The sequence below is a fragment of the Cryptomeria japonica genome, chromosome 3 (assembly GCF_030272615.1).
Source record: "Cryptomeria japonica chromosome 3, Sugi_1.0, whole genome shotgun sequence".
Lineage (NCBI taxonomy): Eukaryota > Viridiplantae > Streptophyta > Pinopsida > Cupressales > Cupressaceae > Cryptomeria > Cryptomeria japonica.
In genome coordinates, this window is record NC_081407.1 from 802,168,883 (window position 1) to 802,192,906 (window position 24,024).

At 33.4% G+C, this 24,024-nt stretch overlaps 2 non-coding genes across 2 annotated transcripts; both read right to left on the bottom strand.

Annotated features, from left to right (window-relative positions):
* Positions 1-9,300: 9,300 nt before the first annotated feature.
* On the bottom strand, positions 9,301-9,383 carry TRNAL-UAA (transfer RNA leucine (anticodon UAA)). The gene has a single exon. It is a non-coding gene; the product is annotated as a tRNA-Leu (tRNA).
* Positions 9,384-9,540: 157 nt separating this feature from the next.
* On the bottom strand, positions 9,541-9,611 carry TRNAG-CCC (transfer RNA glycine (anticodon CCC)). The gene has a single exon. It is a non-coding gene; the product is annotated as a tRNA-Gly (tRNA).
* Positions 9,612-24,024: the final 14,413 nt, after the last annotated feature.

A 24,024-nucleotide genomic window follows, 5' to 3' on the forward strand; every position in this document is an offset into this window, starting at 1 on the left:
TCTAATATTAATTAATGATTTTATGGCGATAATGTTTATTTTAATTTATTTAATAATGCTCATTTTGATTTATTTAATAATCTTTACCTTGATTTATTTAATAATATTTATTTCGGATTATTAATGTTTGTCGAGTTGATTTAATTGACAATTGATATTTAATGATCTTTGACTATTTATCTTCATTTTTTTAAAATTTAAATAATGATATTTTGATTTATTTAACAATTTAGCGATTTCAAATTTGGAGGCGATTAAAAACTATTAAATTATTTCGCCTTAAAGATTTATTTGATTAATGATGACTTGATCATTACTTATTGACTATGACTTGATTATTTAATTAATTTCTAAATTGTTAGCGACATTTGAGTTATTTTGAATAATAATAATAATAATAATGGGCGAGTATTATATAGTTTTCCTATATTCATTTTTATAATATTATTTTAAATCATTTTCATGATTTATTTTGGATAGAAATGATAATAGAAATAATAATATATTTTTTATTGGATTGATTTTCGAAAAATCCCATGAAATAAAATGGGAAAATAAAACTTAGTACTATAAGTTTATGAAAATATTATATTGAAATATTTTATTATATTTTTTCAAGCTAGGGTTTTGATGGAATTGGATTTGGGGATTTATTTTTGTTTCCCCGTGAAGGGATGTCTCTCTCTCTTCCTCGGGTTTTTTATTTTCTCTACTCTCTCTGCATTGTAATTTTGCGTTTGAGATTGGTTGTCTTGTAAGAGTGGCAAATTTGGAGAGTTTTGGGCAGATTGGAGCTTATTTTTGGAAGAGACTTGTATGTTGTCCAAAGATTTCTTCTACATCTCACAGGAAGAGGTAGGTTTTTGCTTTCCCTTGCTCTTTCTAGGCTTAAGTCCAAAATTTGAAATAAAACTCTGTTTTTCTTCCTTTCTATGTTTCAAAATTTGAGTGCATTCAAGGGGGTTTTGTTGAAATGTTGTTAATTCAGTAGTTGCTGGATGAAATGCACTGCTATTAAACTTGAAATCTGGTTATAAGTTTTTCCCTTTTTAAGTTTGAACCAAGTGAAATTGGAGAAATTGGGGTTTCATTATTTTGCAGATGTAAAATGTTGTTATCCATGTCTGGAATTTGTGATTTAATTTGGGTATTAATTTACCCATGTTTAATGGGTTTTGAATTTCAAATTCTTCTGCTGCCATAGCAAAATTGTTGCTGCTATTTTAAAATTGGATAGGGGATATTGATTTTTTTTCACCCATGTTTATTTTGTTCCATGGGCTGCAAATTTCTATTTATGCTACCCCTTTTGAATACCCTGTAGTGTTGTTCGAACCCACATAGTGGGTTGGGTGTTGTGGCACCATCCACATAAGTGGTGGGTGCTACAACACCAACCACCTACGTGGTGGTGCTACTAGTACCAACCACATACGTGGTGGTGTTGTCCAGCACCTCCCACATAAGTGGTGGATGTTGCACCACCACCCACATAGTGGTGGGTGCTACAACACCAACCGCCTATGTGGTGGTGCTGCCAGCACCTCCCACCTACGTGGTGATGCTGTCAACACCTCCCACATATGTGGGAAGGGTTTCGTGCACCCAGCTTTATGTAATTTAAAATTTGACCCTACAAATTTAGTGTTAAAATAATACCCTGCTGGAAATGAATTGTCAGTAGGGGGTGTAAATTCGATTTCCCCGACATTATAAAATTATGAAATTCATTTCTTTTTCAGCCTACCACATATGTATGTTTTCATTAATTATCAATTCGATATGGTTGGCATTATGGTGTTCTAAAATGTGTGACTCTCTAACTGTTATTGTAAGTTCGATTTGGTTCTCTTCTTGAGTTGTCTAGTATGATTTCAATGTGTGTACTTACATTTTCAACTGTAGTTAATTTAATTGTTTAGACGTCAGTTATTATTCTAAATGATTATTTGTGAAGTTCACTCGTAATTTTTGGGGTGAGCTGCGAGTATTAGCGCGAGCTAAGCGTAAAATACTCGATGCCCCAATTTGCTCATTGTTCACCTCGGTGTTTGTCAAATGTTGTGTATTTTACTAGTTTAGTTCTAGAGGCCACTTGAGTGATTGTTTAATACAAGTCAAAGCTCTCATCTCACGTCTAGTTATTTGTGAGTTTAATTTTGTTGCTCATGTGTACCTCATAATGATTTTTGCCATGAGGGTGAATTATTTATGCTGCTGATTTTGAGGCAGCGAGTGTGAAGACCTTGTTGAGTTGCCAGTTACTTGATAGCAGTCGTATTACGATATTGTTATGTTTTCCTTTGGTCAAGAGGCTTGCCTTTTTGTTGAGTTGATGATTGGTCCTTTGGGTATGTGATGAATTGTGGTATGTCATTGCATGATGTTCGCATTAGATTTGCTTGGTTATTTATGAGCCTCTTGTTTTGTTGAGTCATGGGTCCATGTTAAGGGAGTGGGATTCCTTATGACACCGGGGGTCATGAGAGATGGGTTATCACGAGGTTCCTTGTAAGGATGCATGAAATCCAGACCTCTCGGGTGTAAGGGAGTTTACCGTATTTTAATCAAGTGATAACTAAATTAAAGAATGGGTATTAGGTAGCTAGAGAATTTAAAAGATAATAATTTATTAGTGCCTCATGACTCAGTCCTAGGGAGGATGTATTGGGATGAGCATGAGAAGACCGTGGAGATGGTAAGCCAATCTCCCTTGGTCTCTCAAAGGTCGAGATGGCTTCACATGCCCACAGGCTAGTGCCTTGTTCTTGGTTTGGCATGTGATGACACTCCCTTCTACATGCAAGTCCCTTATGTTACTTCCGCGTTTATGCTTGATGTTCTATCAGCCTCTGGAGTTTCTTGTTTATGGTGTTGTGTTGAGGTATGCTTGTGTATGTGAAGTGTTTGAAGTTAGTCCCTTTGGTCAAGTGTCAACCTAGGCTTAGTGTGTGAGTCGGGACCTAGCGACATCTCCTATCTTGGGGGTGGTTCCTTGTAGGTTCCACATTGGTCGGGTGGTTGGAGATTTTTGCCATTGGGGGTTTTTCCCCTCTTCATTGGTGTTTTCTTCATGCGTGGACTTGGATTCTTCCTCATGCTGATTTTGGATCCTTGGAGCAGATTATTGTTCTATATTACTTCATGATTGAGATGTTATCGTTATGTAATAAATGAGGATTATGGATTGAGAAGTGAGTTAATCTCACCATTGTACCTCATGTAATAACAACATCTATTGTAATCGTGATCATGTTTTAGCTTGGACTTCCAATGGAAGTAATGTAATCTACTCTTATGTAATTAGGGAAGAAGTAAATTGTAAACACTTGTAAGTAATGACTTAGTATTTGTAAGCATATAAATCCTTTGACTTGTTACATGAAATCTTGATATAATCGTCATGTTTATTTAAGAGTAAATTAGTTAGTTGAAATTTCCAATATGTTGTGCTTAAAGTTAGTTTAGATTAGCAATATAGTCACTTATGTAGAATTAATATGTTAGATGGATGGATGTGAATATATGGTCAATGCAATGATAGCAAGATGTTTTATTATTTTCAGTATGATACATCTTGACATATGTAACGAGCTAATGCTGGACAATCAAATACTTCCACATGGTTATCAATGCAAACTAAGTAGGTGTTAGTATCTTGTAATGAGATTAAAAGACTTGAACAATGACATTGAACCAAAAACTATAATAACCTATCAAGATAGAGTAAGGAAACAATATACCTCTTGATGACACCATTATCACGATGGTAACCCAATCCCCTAAGGCTGAAAACTAAAATAAAACTTAGCAACTCGATATTCTTAAGGATCTAAACGGGAATGCACATGTTAATGTAAGTGCTGCAATAAAATTATCAATGCATGATTAGTATCAATGTGCATATAGTTGCAATAGAAGGACTTGTGTGCATACATTGGTGATTAAATGAGATATGGTGGCATATAAGTGTTGCATTATAAATGTGGAAAATGATATAGGAGTATCCATTTTAGTCATAGTAGCTCATAATAATCATATTAGCATAAGGAACTAGAGTGTATGTATTGAGTCAAGATCAAGGTTGGTTGTATGTAATGACTTGAGTTGACATTCATACTTAAGGTAAGGGCATATGTACATAAACATCATGCATATGTAAATAGCTCCATACTCATGTATGTGTTAAGGGGAAAATGAAGTATTATGCATATATTTATTTAGGTTGATTGCAATATTGCATTGGATTCCTAGACGATGTAACAGTTATGGAAGTGCATTTCATGCTTAGCTAGTAGTGATTGAGCATTGTAGTGGGTTGTATTCATTAAGAGTTTTAAAGGGCAACAGTAATAGAGTGCCTTATGGGAGTTACCATGTTGGGTAGTATGCATACGAGCACTTATAGTTATGTTTCATAGTAAGGTTAGATCATTAGGTGCATATAGGTGTATTTTTATGATGATGGTAGATTAAATATACTAATCATAAAACACAAATAATGTCGAACTAAGTAGTGGAGCCATTGCCCTAGAAAGATTATGAAAACATGTAAACATGATTCCGCTTGTGTTAGGAGCATAATGTATCAACCATCAATTGGACAATTGACCTTGAGATGAAACTATTGAACCAACTTAACAATTCAATGCCTTAATTGAGTTAGATGCAAACCTTATTAGTGAACAAAAAAAATAATTCCTCTTTTAGGTAAATTGTTGTAAGTTTCCCTAGGGTTTATTGGCAGGTGCTACACATTGGTATCAGAGCATAACTTATGAGTTTCGGGTTCTACACTCGGTACTCTGGTTATGTGTGAGCCCATTGTGCTAGATAGATGTTTAGCATGGGATAGCCTAGCAACTTTATCCCTGTTGTTTATTTGTTGTAATCCCTAGTTCAATGGCTTATAGTATTCCCTTGCGTCTTGTCCAGTTAGGATGTCTACTAGGCGCAGAGGACATGGACATGGTCCTAGCAGTCGCACGGGGACTCGTAGGAATCCTCACCTCGAGGTTTCAAAGGAGTCACATCATAGTGAGCCGCGCCAGGAGCAACCTGGTGGCAATGCGATACCATAGTTGGTGAAAACACTGCATGAGCTTCTTGGTTGTTTAGGGCCAAGGCAAGAGGAGAATAGACAGGAGGAGTCTCACCAGTCAATGCGTCAAGAGAGAGAGCACTCCCGCTCCCCTCCTAGGAGGAGAGTTGTGGTTGATCAGGAGGAGATAGGAGCCAGTCATATGAGAGATTTACTAAGAGCTCATCCTCCCACCTTTGATGGTTCAGGTACTGGTATGGAGGTAGAGACTTGGCTATTGGACCTGAGTCGGTGTTTTTCTATGTATTTATATAGCAGTAACACCAAGGCTAGGTGCGCCATTATGCACCTATGTGATTTTTCTTCCACTTGGTGGTGCACTAAGGAGAGGAAGCTAGAGATAGAGATTACCACAATCACTTGGGAATTGTTTTGAGAGCGATTCCGAGCTAGATTTTTATCCGAGCACTGGAGATAGTGTAAGGCAAATGAGTTTCATAATCTGAGGCAAGGCAAGATGACACTTGATGAGTATGAGTGCAAATTTTTTGAGCTCAGACAATATGCAGGGATAGTAGAGGATGAGACTATGCTCATACAACACTTTGTGCAGGGTCTCAGAGATTACATTTGTAGAGAGGTTCACATGCATGAACCCAAGACTTTAGAGGCCGCCACAAAGAAGGCGAGGATTGTTGAGGAGAATTACTCCTTGAGTACAGGGGGTGCTACAAGAGGACAGGTAGCTAGTGCCTCAGTTATAGGTACAACTGTTAGAGGTTCCCAAAAGTAGTCTACAGGTGTGGCTAGGAGCCACCCCTCCTCTTTCTGTAGTAGCCAGTGATTTAAGAGGAGACATTGACAAGGTCAAAATTTTACGAGAGGGGCTAGATTTTTGACTGATAGGAGTTGCAATCGCTAGCAGTGTAATAAGACACTCGCTCCTACACAGCCAGCTCAGAGATCACATCCAACCTCTAGTAGAGGTAGTGTTCAGCAGCTGAGTGCCACATCTGGGAGTAGAGTTCAGGAAAGGAGAGGATGTCTTTCTTATGGGTAGCAGGGACATATAGCACTTCATTGTCCTCAACGCACATCACATGTTTCAGAACAACAAAGGACAACCCCAACAGAGCGCATTGTTGCAGATTCAAGCAAGAATACAGGGTATTCGTGATGGTTGATAACCGTGAGGCCGAGCATCAAGCCATAGTGATTGAGACATCAGATGTGATAGGTGGTATCCCTTGTTCTATATTATTTGATTCAAGATATTCAAATTCATTTATTACCCTTTATTTAGTAGAGAGATGTGGGCTTGCTACAACAAAGCAGGACGATAGGTGGCAGGTAGAGCTAGCTATGGGGTCCAAGGCAGGAGTGGATTCCCTTGTGCTTAGTTGTCCTCTAGTTTTGGGAGATCTTCATACCTCAGTGGATTTACGTATTATGCCCTTGGGTTCCTATGACATAGTTCTTGGTATGGATTGGCTTGGATTGCATCAAGCATAAATAGATTGCAGAAGTAAGAGGGTGCAATGCATAGATGACAATGGGAAGAGTGTAGATATTATAGGCATTTAGAGGCCTATCTCTCTTCGCATGATTTCCACCATGCAAATGAAGAGGTGTGCACGTAACGGTTGCTAGGTTTTTGCAGTCAGGTTGAGGGATGTGGATGAGGAGGTTAGTACAAAGGAGTTATTACAACAACATCTTGTCCTTCAGAAGTTTGTAGATGTTTTCCCCAGTGAGATTCCAGGTATGCCCCCACAACGAGACATAGATTTCAGGATTGATCTTGTGCGAAGAGCTGAGCCTATCTCTAGGGCTCCTTATAGGATGACCACTCAGGAGTTGAGTGAACTGAGAGTGAAGCTTGAGGAGTTGTTAGAGAAGGGGTTTGTTCATCCTAGTGTATCCCCATGGGGTGCGCTAGTGTTGTTGTGAAGAAGGATGGTTCTCTCCAATTGTGCATTGACTATAGACAGTTAAATAAGGTGATAGTGAAGAAGCGGTATCCCTTGCCTCAAATAGATGACTTATTTGACTAGATTAAGGATGCAAAGGTCTTTTCCAAAATTGACCTTAAGTCCGGATATCACCAGTTGAGGATCCATGAGGCAAATATACACCATACAATATTTTGTACTAGATATGGACACTATGAGTTTAGAGTTGTGTCATTCGGTCTCACGAATGCACCATCAGTCTTCATGAGTCTGATGAATGGTGTGTTCAAGGCATACTTGGACAGATTTGTGCTGGTTTTCTTGGATGACATTTTGATTTATTCCAGATCAATGGAGGAGCATGAGGATCATGTTAGACAAGTCTTGCAGTGTCTTAGGGAGAATCAGCTATGTTGGAACCCTAAAATTTTCAAATTTTAGAGTTCCATATTCAGTCAGAAGGCATATTTTTCCATGCGATTGTGTGTATCGCCTATGATTAGCCCTCGGGAACCTTTTATGCAATCAAAACTTGAGGTAAGTATGTATTGCACAGATTCAAATATCGAGGTGCGCTCTCAAGCCCTAATTCTTTTGTCTAAAAGTATGATGCCTTTTTAATTTGTTTATATTCAAGTATTTCAATTTTAATATTCACTATGTCTTTTGAATAAATCCAAATGCAATTTACTATGTGCAATATTAATTTTTTCTCAAAATCATGTTATCTAGACATTGAACTGTTTTCTCCTACAGGGACATTACAGTGATTGAATTTCATCATAGCATTTTTTACAACCAGTCTTAATTATATTAATTGGAGAGTGTTTAAGTTTTAAAATATTGTTTTTTTATCCTCCAATTAATATTATAGCATTTAAATTATTTTTGTTATGAAACTATATGATGTTTTAAAAACTAACACAAACTTTGAGCTCGTGTGATGTGCAGGAAATAAAAGATTTTGTGTTTGATCAAATGAAATGATCAAACACTATGTAGTTGGTTGAAGGAAATAAAGAGTTTATTTTCAAAAGCAATATATAAATACTCTAATTTACACATATATTTAAACCATTTAAATAAATGATTTAAGGACACATTATGAAGAGCATACTTTGAATCTTTTAAATAAAAGATTTAAAGTATTTTAAGGGAGGTAAAAGGTTTTTTTATCTCATAAGGTAAACTAATTATGATTTTTTCTCCAAAGATATTATTATAGGGACTTCTTGATCTTGAAATTTTATTTATTTTAGATGATTTCCAGATCATTCTTGAAAATCTCCTAAATATTAGGAGAATTTTGTGAGGGTTTTATTGTAATAAAAATAGCTTTGCCCTAAAGGTTGAGTTTTGGTAAAATACATTTCTTAGGGTAGATTATTTTTATTAATGGTTTTATGATTCTAGAGAAATAAGTAAGTCATCGGGGATAGACAAAATTAAAAATGTGCTACCCCGATAGAGTAAGCTATCCCGATGAGCCAATGAGGTGTGTAAAACTATGCCGATGGAGATCAATAAGGTAATATTATTTTATTTCGTCATTTGGTAAGTATTTCAATTTAATATTTTGCATTCTGATTTTTAGCTAATGGTAAATCATTATGAGTTTAAAAATAAGGATGAAATATTTTCAAAATGTTATTAAAGTGACATTCTTATTTTGAAATTTTTTATCATAATGATTCTTTTTTTTTTAGATTTCTTCTTTTAAAAATTATTGAGAGAGTTTTGCCTTAATGTTTTAATGGAGATATATCTGGGAGAAATTCCCTTAATGAATATTTGCCTTAGGGAATTTATTTATAGTATTTTATTGTCGATTTTTTTATTGCTCATGTAAATACTATTGAAAAGGGAAAATTATTATTTTTAAGATTATATATTTTCCACATTGAATTATTTTGAAAGGAGAATATTCTATTTACAAATGCTTTTTTGACACATAGTAAAAACAATGAATTACATTTGATGAATGATATTTTCTTCTCTTATAAATATACTTACCATAGATCAATGAATAGAATAATTCATTAGGGCAAATAATTATAATGCTTTTAAGCATCAAAGTGTAATTATTACTAAATCTAGAGAAAAAAATTGTTTGAATTTGACTTATCTCTCCAGGAATCTATGTAAATTGAAAAGTCTCCTACTTGGTATTCCATGACAATTTTATGCTAATTAATTATAGTATCTATAATTATATATATAATTTATTTTATCCAAAATTTTAATCTATATAAAAATTGAAAGAGTAATCCAATTGGGATAACCATCTTGGAATTTATAAAAACGGACTGCTGGCTGTGGGGTTCGAACCCACGCGCACTTATGTGCAGAAGATCTTAAGTCTTCCCCCTTAACCACTCGGGCAAACCAGCTACATTACATGCCTTGCTTCTATATAATTTCATCACAAATATAATATAATTTAGTAAGTCAAATTACTCACATTTATTGACCAGTATAGATGCAATTATGTGTATTTTAACTAGCAGGGTCGTTTTTCCTAGCATTCAAAAGAGGAAAAGAAGAAATTGCGCATCCGGGGAATCGAACCCCGGTCAGTACCGTGGGAGGGTACTATGATACCACTACACTAGATGCGCTTTGTTGTTTCTAAATGCTTATGAAAATATATTTTAACTATAATACCAGTACACTAATGCACTCTGTTCTTCACACCAATTTATGATACCGTCTCTTCCACTATTGTTTGTTTTCATAAATGACGAGACACGAAAAATTAGTGGTTTTGTCAAATTTAATGGCTAAGTCTAAAGTCCATGTTGTAGCTATCTAAATGGTCTATAGTGAAGCATTTGATTAATTAAAATATATTTAGATTGTTTTTAGAGTGTAAATGATTTCATATCAGTTAATTTTTACAATATATTTGTTTTTATTATTAGTATTTATTTGTCACAAAAAGGTCGCAAACATAAAAATCTTACAAATGAGAGGAAACTTGATTTGAATTTGACACAACTTGTACACATATCATGATGCTAAGATTTGAAACATTTTCTTTAATATTATGAACATGTATGAAAAGCATAGGCTTTAATAGTCTCATGTACAAATGCTACAACCATCTAGTATAAAAATTTATTTTTCAAAGAAAAAAATGGTTTGTCAACAAAATTAATGCCCAACTACCCCATCATACAATTGGATTCATCCTATAGTGTAGTAATGTTTTCCAAATATAAAATCCTCTTTAAACAAAAAGCATGGCCAAGTGTCTCATCGATTATACTCAAACACCCAGTTATTGGTCCCTTCCTCCTTTAATACATGTGTGCAACACACTTGAAGGCGTAAGGCTCAGTGAAGGCTCACCAATGAAGTTGTCAAAACAAGAGGACAAAAAATAAATAACTTAGATCATACAAGCCTTCAACAAAATCAATCAACTCTCAAACATATTGCCAAACAAAAATTCCAAAACCTACAAGCAACACAATTGATGGTGTAAGACTCACAAATCAAAAGAAGAGCACACAAATTTAAGCATTCAACCAAATCAATCACCTGTTATTAGTGTTATCGATTCAAATTTTTAAACATCTATTAAATATATATTTTTATTTCATATAAATTGATCATCCATATTATTTTGTATTTTGTTATCTCTTTTTTCTCTTGTTCAATATTATACTATTGGCAACAATGTAAGAAGAGGAGGCAACTACATATATGTCATTTTTTGTTATTTTGTATATGTCTTTCTATTGTATTGGACGTAAATGTTGTAGGCACTATTATGTGAGTGCATATATGTTGCATAAGATGTAAATGTTGTAGCCATGATATTGTAAGTGCATATATTTTGGTTTTTGTTGTATTGTAAGTGCCTATTTGGACTTCATAGTTATACTATCAATGTCTATCTATTGTTTCTAGTTATATTGTAAATATTTATTTCTTCTGTAAGATGTAAATATTGGGACCACTAAAGCTTAAGTATTTATATGCTTATCTTTTATATAATGTTAATGCCTATCTATTATATATTGTTAATGCTTATCTATTATATAATGCTAATGTCTATCTATTTTGTAGGATGCAAATGTTCTAGCCATTGGATTGTTGGTGTATATTAGTTAAATATCTTTCAAACAAATTATGTCCATCATGGAATTATTGAGGTTAAGGTACATTTTTTAAAAATTTGATCCACATGGCATTTCGTGTGGACCCCAAAAGTTAGCCCACTCCACTATAGTCTTTTGGTTATATTGTTGATGCATGTCTCTTATATATTATCAATGTCTTTTTGTTCTATAAGATGTAAGTGGCGTAGCCCTGATGTGTTGTATTTGCATATATGGGGTTTTTAGTTCTATTTTTAATGCATATATGTTCTTACTATTAATGTGCATATATGTTCTATACTGTTAATCCCATCTATTCTACAAGATATAAATGTTGTACCTGCTATAATGTAAGTGCATAAATGAAATTTTTAGGTTTATTGTGTTTACGTTTATATGTTTTATATTGTATATGTTCTTTATGATGTAAAGATTGTAGACATTGTAGTGTAAGTGCAGATATGAAATTTTGAGTTATATTGTTAACTCGTATTTGTTCTAAACTGTTAATGCTCATCTCTTCTACCTAATATTAATGTTGTTTTGTAGAATGTGTGACAGAAAGGACGAACATAAAATTGATTGAACTGGTTACTTTTGCCCTGTAATATCTAAATAAAGATTGTTAACAATTAGTTGTATTCTTTCTTCTATAAGTTGCAGGAATAAAATCATCATTATGGTGTTTGTTTTCTGATTTATTGATTATCTTCAAACAAATAATATGTGAATATTTCATTATTTCATTATTATATTCACCAAAACATGTTCACATCTACTATGTATTTGCTAAGGCTTCCATGGAAAGGAATGGCCACCAATGCTAGGTCCTTTCTCATTGTTCCTTTCTAGGTCATCATCTATATCAATTCTTACTAGTATAATGGGTTCGCTCTAGGGATACTTGATTAGTATTTATAGTTAAAAAAAATTGCACATGTCCACATATCAATTTGAAATGTAGAATAAAATATAGCTTAACATAAAATGCCTTTGAGAAAACAAGTCTCTTAAATGCTACCACATCATACTAGCTTAGGTTTGTTGTTCTATATGATGTAAATGATGTCTCTATATTGTATAAATATCATATAAATGTTGTTAATTTGAGGTTGATTGATTTTGTTGAATGTTTGTTTCTGTTGAAGTTTTAAATTTATGTAATCTTATTTGGATTGAAATTTTCATTAAATTGTGTCAATCAATTCAGGTGAGATAACTTAATGGATTTGATGGATGTAGGAGCAATTACATTTTCTATTGTCTAACAATTGATTGATTTGTAACCTCTAGTTTTTATTTCTTGATTAGTGAGCCTCACACCTTTGAGTGTGTTGCTACTAAGTATGCATGGATTAATTGATCTATGTTAGGACAATTAAATAGGAAAGGATATAAAGTTAATGTGGGCGATCAAGTGGAAGAAGAGGTGGCACCAATTTAAGCTTGGGAAATGATATTTCTCATGGCCACAAAATTGTTGCAATGCATAATGTTAATGTTCCAATCTTGTACTAATATAGATTGCAAATAACATATATATAGTTATAATACATTGGCTACAATATTTACATAATAGAGGACAGATGGCCATTAATAGTGTATAGTAGATAGGCATTAATAGTATAACTAAAAACCCCATGCATGCACTTAAATTTAGTAGCTACAATATTTACATCATATAAAACAAATAGGCATCAATTTTTTACAATAGATAGTAACATATATGCAATAGATATGCATTTATAGAACAACATTTACATTATATATAAGAGATAGGAATTTGTAGCACAACATGTACAACACTTACATCATATAGAAAAAATAAGAATTTGCATAACAGTGGCAACAACATTTACATCATATACAAGAGATAGGCATTTACAGAACAATGGTTACAACATTTATTTTATATCTAGAACCAATAAGTGTTTACAAAATTGCGGTAATGCAATTAAATCTTATAGAACATGTAGGCATTTACATGTATGTATTTAGAATACAGTGATAACAACATTCACAACATATAAAATAGATATGCATTTATAGTGTAACTAAAAACTACATATATGTTAGGATTAAGGTACCATCTAACTTTTAAATCCTATGACATGGTTCCAACATCCATGGAAAGTATACTATGACACTTAGGATGTATTGGGAAAATATAGTTTAATATTTATTCTCACTATTGTTTGTAATACATTCATAAGTGATGATGGGTTCCACTAGCAGCGCAAAGGAGGGTTGTGAACACAATTATTTAATATTGTTTTCCCCACAAGTGGACACCCTGAATGGGATAATTAATGACTTGGGAATTGAAAAAGTGAGCATGACTTTTGGGATTCTCCAAGTGGGGCCTTGACAAGGCAACATGTGTCTCTTGGTATTCCATCATTTATTACATTTAATGCAATGTTTATCTTTTGTGATCGGGCACTCAAGTTGAAAGGAAAGTATTGATCCAAAACCTGTGTTTTCAACTTTCATGGAGGTAATCCAAGGGTTGTGACCATTGGGAATGAAAATCCTTCTTTGAAGACTTTTATTTGTGGTTTTGGAGCTCTTGTCCTTCTATCAATTTAACTCTTTTGATGTAGAAAAAATGAAGAGCAATTGAATGTAGAGTTAATTTATAGGAACAATGATAGGTGGGAGGCATAAAGAGATTGTTCATAGGTACACAGGTGCTACTATATTGGAGGAAAGAGGAGAATGGAAGTGAGTGTACTGTAATCACATTTATTGCCTATAATGCATACTTGGTCTCTCTTCTTGGTGGAGTTTTTCCCTACAAGGGTTTCTCCATGTAAATCTTGTGTTATGTGATGCTTTCATGTTGCTGATTTGTGCCTCATTGTTACTATCTTATGACGATTATATTCTCTATTTATTGATGTAATAAGTTCACATAAGATACGGTTATTGAGCATGATATGTAGGCTAATTTTTGGCATCATTAAGAAGAAGGATCAAAGCATGGTTTTCCACATTAAGGCAACTTAATTTTTAGATTTGCATGTAAGTTTCAGATTTTCATGTTGAAGTTTTCCAAGACTTGTATCTCATCCTTTGATTGGTTCATTGGATAGAGATTAATCTTCATAATCTTGGGTATGAAACCTATTTATTTCCCACCAATATATACATTTAGTTTAAGCCCTTGTTAATTTGGTTAGCATTGTGTATAGGTAACTATTAGTAGAGTGTGAGAGTAATGCAGTTTATTGGATGGTGATTAAGTAAATTTAATTATAGTTTACATAAATTTAATTATTGTGATGAAAAAATTTTGAGCACATGAAAATACCAAAATAATGTTTGCAGTCCTAGTTAAAGAAAGTGAGAGTAGTGCATGAGACATGAAATATACAAGTGAAAATGTTTTTTTGAACAAATAGATAGCCAAGATAGTTTAGATGGATTTGATGATTTTGTTAGAGAGAATATTAAATTTGATGATTTTATTAACGACAATGATAATTGACTTTAGTTGCCACAAACTATGGTTTAATTGATTTGATATAGGACCTTAGACATTTGTAATTGTTGTGCATCCACTACATACTATGGTCTAAGGTTGATGAACATGGCAGTAATTAGAATTTCATAGGAAATACCAGAGATTCATTCTAAACCAATAAGAGATGTTGTCCAATTACCATTCTACATTGATTTGTTTGTTGTTTTTTAGCACTATTAGAAAACTAGTTTTGATCTTGAAAGAGCCTTACACGATTTGCAAGCACAACTTCAAATCATAAAAAGATAAAACTTAATCAAGATGCTCTAGACTATCATTAATTCATGTATCATCACTCCAATACTTAAACTTTGTTGTACATCACTAATTTTGTGGGTTTTGGGTGTGAAGTTCCTAGTTTTGTTACAATCTTCTAAAATTCCTTGAACATGCTAGAAAGCTCTCCACTATAGCTCCCACTATTTAAATTTTTTAAACTAATTCAATGAGCATAAATTTTCTTTAAAAAATTGTTGATTTTTAAAGAGAGAATAATACCATGTAAGAAAGTTAATAAAAAGATCAATATTTTGATCTTTTAGACAATAACATAACATAAAAGAAACTAAAAATCTACAACAAACAATAATCTTTATTGCTATAAATTTATTATAAATATGCATGTTAGAAACATAATTATTCTACAAACTTTATAAATTGCTTCCTTCAAAAAGAACAAAAAGATAAAATTGATTTAATATAATCTCCATAGTGAAATGATCTAATACATTACTTGCATTAACCTAACTAGGAATTTAACATATAATATCATAGCAAAATTACTAACATAATGAATAATTTGAGCAAAGGTGGCCTTTACAGGAGGAAACATAAATTCATACATCTCAAATCCCCAAAAGGTAAAATGTTTGGAGTAAATATAATATTACAAATGACAAGGACATAAAGATAAAGTGATTGAAAATATTACACCAAAAAGCACCATAATATTGCTAACATCTGGTTCATAGAACTCTTTTGCCATTATTCAAAATGTAATTGGACATGAGAGATAACCTAAAATATAAAGGAAATGAGATAAGGAGATGGTGAACAGAAAAATAGAAACCCTAAATGCAAGTAAGCCCTTGTTAATAAATAAATGTGAGTAAAGCATATTACTATAAATTAAACCTTGGAAGTTCCTTAATGCATTTGCAAGTGGATTTGTATCTAGTAATTAAACAAATAAGCATATAGAAATGAGTGCACAAAATATAAAAATAACCACACAAAAAATAAACATCCATGCCTCCTCCAAAAATGTTTATATTGAATAGAATTTTTAGTACTTGTTTTGATACCCTTTCCTTTGTAAAAACTTATACTCACTCAACTAAGAGAAAGATTTCATTTGGTCTACATTGCTATTTTTTTATCAACAAGGATAAATTGCCTATCAGATGAAGAGACTTCCACATGGTTTCTACACTACTCACTCTTGTTATGAATGTGTGCATTATACAAGCTTCTAAATGGTACAAACTGAGTTTGTCCATTTATAAATTTAAAATCAGTTCACAAGAATAATTTGTAGCTTGGAAGATTATAATTACCACTTTTCTATTGTTAAATGATTGCACTTCCAACATTTAGATGCGTAAATGTTATATCTATTAAAAACTATATTGGAAATTATATCTAAAGGTTCACACACATTAATCATTTGACCAATTTTGAGATTATTACATATATTGTATTATAAACTTATTCATTCACATAGAAACCTAGTTATTCCTTGTGAGAAACTTCCCAAAAACTAGCCTAAATTATTACTAGCATTACTTACATGTGTATTCTTAATTTAGTTAATTAACCTTTATTATTATTTATAAATTAACGTTAATATTTTAATTTACTAAGACATGCACTGATTTTTAATACTTTATATTGTAGAAAGGAAATAATTAAATATACCTTTTTCATTTTGTAAACAACCTCAAAAAATTGACAAGGTGTTATGTCTTCACTCTCAATCATTATTAATAGTCATTAAATGGAAAAATGGTCTACTTAGGAGTCATAGTTCCTCTAACATCATCTTTGAAACATTTAGAAAAACCATTCTTCGGTATATTTGACATGATAGATATAATGATGCTTTCTCTAAATCTTTTGCCCTTTGAAAGTTCACATGCAAAGTAAAAGAAATAAATTAGCATCGTGTAAATCCTAATAATAACCTCATGAATAAATGCAAGAAAACCCTAAACATATTAAGAGTGTAAAGAAGAATATTAAACATTATTAAGCACATAATATGTAGATTATAACAAATAACGAACAAACTTTAGAATATTATTGAAAAACAATAAAACTATTGATAACCCATTTACATAATGAATTAAAGAACTATAAACTTAATTTTATAACATAAATTGTATAAGTCACAATGATGCTCTAGCAAAACATCAGAACTCTATAAAGAATAAATGTGTTGCAAAACATAGAATATGCTCGTATTCATAAACACCTTTGAACAACACTTTTGGTGTGAGTAGGATCTCCTAATCATAAACACATCACAAACTGATATTTGCACTTCTTCTTTCACACATTCTTCTCCATCATCCTCAATCAATCCACACGACAATTTATATCAACTTGTTCACCAAAACCCTCAATTAGGTTGATCACAGATAGAATAAGCATAAGTTACATAAAGTCGACCATCATGATCAACTATGCTAATTGCGGTCCACTTCAAGAGATAAAGGAGACCCAAATATATCACAACATGTCTTCCTAAGTCAATTCCAATGAACCACACACACCAAAACATCCTGCAAAGTCAGCATCAAATGTAATGTGTAGATAAACAATAAAGCATGTTAACTAGTTAGCCCAAAAACATTATCCAATGCAAATAACTTAATGAAGATCTTCACATGCCATGGTCAGACCCATAACAGTACTTTAACCCAACTTCCAATGCATGTACAAACCAAAAGAGTGTGATCCAAATAAGATAACCCAGCTGAGTTGGTTAAAAACCAACACAACAAATAATCCCAAACCACAAATCAACATATCTTCACTTGTGGAGAAAACCAACACATGAATTTTGAACTAGAACACTGTAAGAGCAATGTAAACATGTCCTTCAAGCTGCAACACATGAACTAACATTGTGGGGCAATGTAGAGCATTCTCTTGACCAATCCTAATAAACATCCTCATTGTTAACAAATTGCAACAACCATCTTCAACACTTGAACAACTGAGGATCTGAAAACATAATAGTGCAACATCCACAGAGCATAGACATTAAATCTAGAACCGCAAGCCATCATCTTCATAAACTAGAGGAATTCAGAGCATTCTCCCACAAGAACTTTAAATACTTTTTCCTGCATATTGTAACTTCCAATATTGTCACCTTCTGGAAACACCACATGCTCACTCAATATCACCACCAGACATCAAAACAACATTTGAAAACTTATTTTTTTACCATACACATCAGGTAGCAAACAACTAGACAATATTGAACACAACACAATTGAACAACTACAACATCAATTATAACATCAACAATCTTCCACAACAAGTTTAACATGAATGACAATGCAAACAAACTCATGTTTCCAACACTATCCCCAACCATCAAATCCACATCCCCATGAAGAGATTTGGAGATGTCAATATCAACCAAAATGCAAGAAAAAGTAGAATGTCCCATGAAGAAAGTGGAATCATCAACCTTCAAGAAGTGGCTAATAGAGTTGCCAATGGCCTCATAAGAAGAAACCTCCTGAAATTGGAGGGGAAGATTGGGATTTTGGACCCACATTGATCGCACATTTAGTGGTTTGGTAAGGGGATTAAATGAAATTGTCCAAGGTTTTATCAAGAGAGATTATACTCGTCAAGCCCACAACTTATTCAACGCCAAGTTTTTATCTTCGGAAGAAGCAAAAGAAGCAATGAAAATACCCAACAATGAAGATCTGAAAGAGAAGGCCAAAGACTAGAGAATCTATACACCAAACCATAACATTAGTGAAGTCCTCATTCTCCACTACATCATGGCCGCACACCACAATAGGGGATGCTTTGACGCAAACAAGAGAGCAAGGTTTCCTCCTAGGAGGATGAATGGAAGCAACACTAGCAACACAAGAAAATCTCCAACCTCCAACATGATCTAGAGGAGATTATTGTTCATGTGAATCTATTGGAATAGATTCATGTATTGAATGTATTATAGCTACAATAGTTAGAAGAGTGCATATTAAGATCGTGATGTTGATTTTAAAAGCTAGAGAAAAAAGTCACTCTATCATGGGGTGTAGTGTGGATTATTGTATAACCATTTGTGTATTTTTTTATAGAGGATGTGTTGTTACAACCAATCTAGGGTTAGCCTAGTAGCATTAGTGGCCAAAGTGAAGAATTGGACTTTGTAGACCATTGTAAATGTGCACAATCAAAGGAATAATATTTTTGGACCTTTCTCCCAAGTTTCCCATATCTATAGAATTGAGCAAGAGGAGACATTGCACAATATAGAGAGTTCAATGTAGCTCCTACAAGCAACAAATGTTTTTTATTCTTGGTTGTAGTGAAGCCAATGAGGATCACTGCAATGAGATGCACCTTCAAGAGAAAAGAGCATGTATTGGATCATATTAAACAAATTTGATCTCTGGATATGAATAATTAATTTCTTTCAAGTTTGACAACTAAAATTCCTTCCCCTAGCAAAAGATCAGTTCTACATCTTCTTTCTCAATGTCATGATTAGGAGGATGAGAGCATTAGATGTTGAATTTGAACAAATTTGTCTAATGATAGGTAAAAGATGCATGTAAAATTAGCATATGAAAAAATTCTACATTTGAAATAAATTTTCAACATGCAACGATATTGTTCAATCCATTGCATAATAGAAACTTTGAAATATTGTGATTAACTCATCATGAATCTAACATGTTCATTTCCTTTGATTAATAACTAACATTCAAAATAAGTAATGAAATAAAAAGGCATGTAGTAGAGAGAGAGAGATGTTAGATACTGCTAGTATTTGGACTAACTAATTTGTATCTCAAGCCTCCACGTGTATCTGCAAGAGGGAGAGCACCACTCGAGTTTTTTTCTTCCAACCACAAACTTGGTAGTCCCCTACACACCTTCTTACCACCTTGCTTAAATAGCACACACTAAGGATTGACTTAGTGTGTGTTGTCATATGTGGGGCCCTCTTCAAATTTCATTCAATTTCATTATTTCAACATATACAGTATTGGTATTTATTGCAGAGCTAACTTTAAAAAGTGTTTTATAAAAAAATAAAGGGTAAATAATTTTTATTTGTCATTTCCATTTTTTTTCTTTCTTCGTTTGGTTAGGTTTATATATTTTAATCAAATATACATAATGAAATAATTTGAATATTAAATTTGTTAAAAATTGATTTTTTTAACAAGTTTAGAAATGAAGATTTATATTCTAGATATCTATAAATGAGTTAATATACATATAAAACTTGTTAATTTATATGACATTTTTTATTTTTTTCTATAGATATGATAAATTATAATAGATCATTCAAAATTATTAAACATCAATATTACATAATTATTTTCTTATAACTTTATAATTTTATAATTATATTTTAGATTATATTATTGTGTTATATAAATTTAATTATATAATAGATATATTATTTTATTCCATTTATATTACATTAGATTATGGTTAAATATATTATTAATATTTGGCTTTGTTGAATCAACAACACTTTGATTGTGTTAGTTGGCAGTTTGATGGTGTTAGTTGGCTAATTGTCTTGCCAAATGGGCTTCTGACTTTATGGAGGGCTAGTCTATTGAGGATAAGGGACAACTTTCTCCAAAGTTGTCTCACATGTTTTTGATTAAAAAAAGCAGCGTTAACAAGGGCGCTGACCCAATACAAAGAGACCTCAATCCCTCAACGATTAGCGTTAACTATTGCTAATTGTTTTTGAAACAAAGCAGCATTAAGAAGGGCACTGACCCATTACAAAGCCAAAGGCTATCAAAATTAAAGACCAAGCAGGGGTGCAAACCCCAAAAGGACAAAGTCAGACCGGCTAAACCAACCAGTTAAACGATCAACACCCAAACCAAATCAAGAGGGGGGAGAAAACCCCGACTCTTGAGAAAGGAGGGCTTGGGAAAGGTGGTTACAATTTCCTTTCCGCCTATGACAAACCACCATCCAGGCAACACTGTCAGTAGGAACTTTCGCAAAAGAAACAGGCGGGGAAAACCCTGCAAAGTCACTGCCAGACTGTTGTTGCAGAGCGGCAACAGGCTATTGCAGCAGAGCAACAACAAGAGAAGGAACGCCAGGAGTAGAGTGAAAGTGAGAAGCAGGAGCAACAGGAGGAGGATCCAAGGGGGCGGAAGGGGCTGCAACAACAGTAACATCAACTAGGGCTTCATCAGCTGTAAGGAGCACCTCATCTTGGGATGAATCAACCGAAACAAAATCTGAAGCATTGATCGTCAAGTGGTCCTCTGTAGCATCTTTCCACCAAGTAGCAGCACCTTTGCGGTGAGAGAGAGAACAGTCAAAAGCAAGGTGACCCGTTGAGAAACACCTTCGACAGCGAAACAGGAGGGCCTCATAATCCAGCGGTTGAGTCAAAGAAGGTCCCCAACCATAAGAACCACATCCCTAGGGAGGGCCAGCGATAAGTCAACATCAATTAATAGGCGAGCAAAGGTAGAATGACCCATGGAGAACGTGGCATCATCAACCTTCAAGAAGCTGCCAATGGAGTTACCGATGGCCTCAAAAAAAGAAGGTTCCAGAAATGGAGGGGGAGATTGGGGAGGTGGACCCAAACCGGACAAATAGAGAGAGATTCTGTAAGGGGGTTGAAGGAAGGAGTCCAGGGCTTAAGGGAGAGAGAGTGATCCTCCCAAGACCAAAGCTTACCCAAAATCAAATCATGATCATGAGTAGAGGCAAAGGAAGCAACAAAAAACCACTTAGCACAAGGGAAAAGCTCAATGCCATAAGAAATATGGGGCTTCCAAGAATCACTCACCCAGCGATGAAGGTTCGGGAGGGAAGGCCAAAACCCAGTAAATTTGCAGACCAGAGCGCTGCGTTGATAGAAGTCAACATTCTCCATAACCTCACGGCCACAGACCACAACAGGAGAGGTCTTGGCACAAGGAAGAGGACAAACCCCCCTAGAAGGCTGGGCAGCAGATTTAGCCACACGGGCAAAGATACGCATCCCAGCAAAGGGTCTGGGCATAACAGTCTCACCCACAGGAAGGTCGTCACTAGCACCAGCAACAGTCGCCAAGGTATCCAAATCCAGAACTGGATCAGAGACACCAGGTTTGGGAGGGACAAAACCACCAACAGGGATCTTGGCATCCAAACCCCGAACATTAGTACCCAAAGTCGTAGGAAGACCTTCTCCAGCAGCAAAATCACCCAATGTAGCAGACAGAGCCGCCACGACACCAGCATCGGAAGTAGCAGCCACAAGTGGGGGAAACTCACCAACATTGTGGGAACCACCAGTGACCCACCCAACAGCAGACCGAGGCACCAGTTCTGAAGAGGAGCATGGAGCAACAACTACAACCCCAACCCGAGCAGAAGCACGACCCAGCACAGAGGGGAGCGAAGAGCCTTTGTCGGTCCACGCAGTAGTAGGCACATTTGAAATGCAGGAGGCGGGAGAGTCGTTGGGGAGCGGGTGCGGGAGAGACATTGTAGGCACTGATCAATGAACATGTTGGATCAACTTGTTGTTCAGGATAATTCTTTATAGTCTTCTCTTTGTTGGGCGGTTGGCCTTCTTTTGATGTATCCTTCTTTTTGTTTTGAATAAATGTTTGCCTTCTATTAAAAAAATATTTTATGATAAGTATATTTATTAAAAGTAATATTTATATTAGCCAATAGTGGCATGTTGCGATGGTTAAGTTGTTGTGTTTTTGTTCTTGCCATCAAGATTCAAATCCCATTGGTTCATAACTCCAGGTTAAAAACGTTTACCCCTTTAAAAAAAAGTAATATTTATATATATTAATAGTTTAATATATTTAATCCTAATTATATATATATATATATATAATATGAAAAATAACAAATTTTACCTTAATAATATTATATTCAATTATATTATATTTATACTAGTATTATAGTAATATACATTATTATTATAATGATTACAATATAATAATATAATGTAAAATTATAAATTTTATTAATATCATATGATGATAATAGTTAATATTGTTTATTATCTTATATATATATATTTTTATTTTTATTTTGTGTGTGTGTGTGTGTGTGTGAGAGAGAGAGAGAGAGAGAGATTGCTATTATAGATCTAGTCCTAATATTCTAATTAATAAATATATTAATAACATATACTTTATATTTAATTATCATATATAGTAATCTATATTATATCATTTCAATTTCAAATATGATAAACATAACCCTAATTTTATTAATATTATATGACTATTATTATTAATATATTTTTATGTTATAATATAATCCTAATTTTAAAATATTATTTGAATACTTAAAATCATTTAACTCTAACCCTAAAATTGTTTTTCATTGCTCATAAATTCTAATATAATATTATTATTTTTATAATAAATGATCTTTAGAGAGCCCTAAGCTTTGGAAAACCCTAAAATTATTTTTCATCACTCATAAATTATATTATAATATTATTATTTTTATAATAAATGACCTTTAGGAAGCCCTAACCTTTGTATTAAAATATTTTAAAAAATCAATAAATATACAATTACATATTACGATTAATATATTTAAATCATATTAGCTTATTTGTATTATATTTATATTATATTTTTTTATCAGATTTTATATTATATTATTATTAATGTATTATATTGATATTATTTTACTATATTATAATTACTATATTATTATTTTTTTATTATTGTTATTATATTATTATCAATATTATCATTAATGTTGAATACATAGATGTTATTCTAGGCTATATCAAGCGTTGTAGGAAAATTGCAAATATCTTTTGGTCTTATTTTTCTTTGGAGGTTCTTTGGCTCATATGGAAGTATCGTAATGATAACATCTTTAATAACAGCACCAAGCACCTCACTGAGTCTCTTAGGAGACTCATTATTTACTCTATCTCTATGCAAGTCACTATTGTACTTAAACTGGACTCATACAAATTTGACAGATGGATCAAGGAAGGGGCTACTACTGTTTACATCTGAGAGTTATCTCACGGATTCACTTGGGAGGGATGAACCGGGCAAGGTCGCATTTGAGCAAGCACTAATGGCCTTTATGAGGCACATGGAGCGTAGACAGATACACATGGAGATCACTCGAGAGGAAGCTGACCAGATTCATGAACGCACCTCT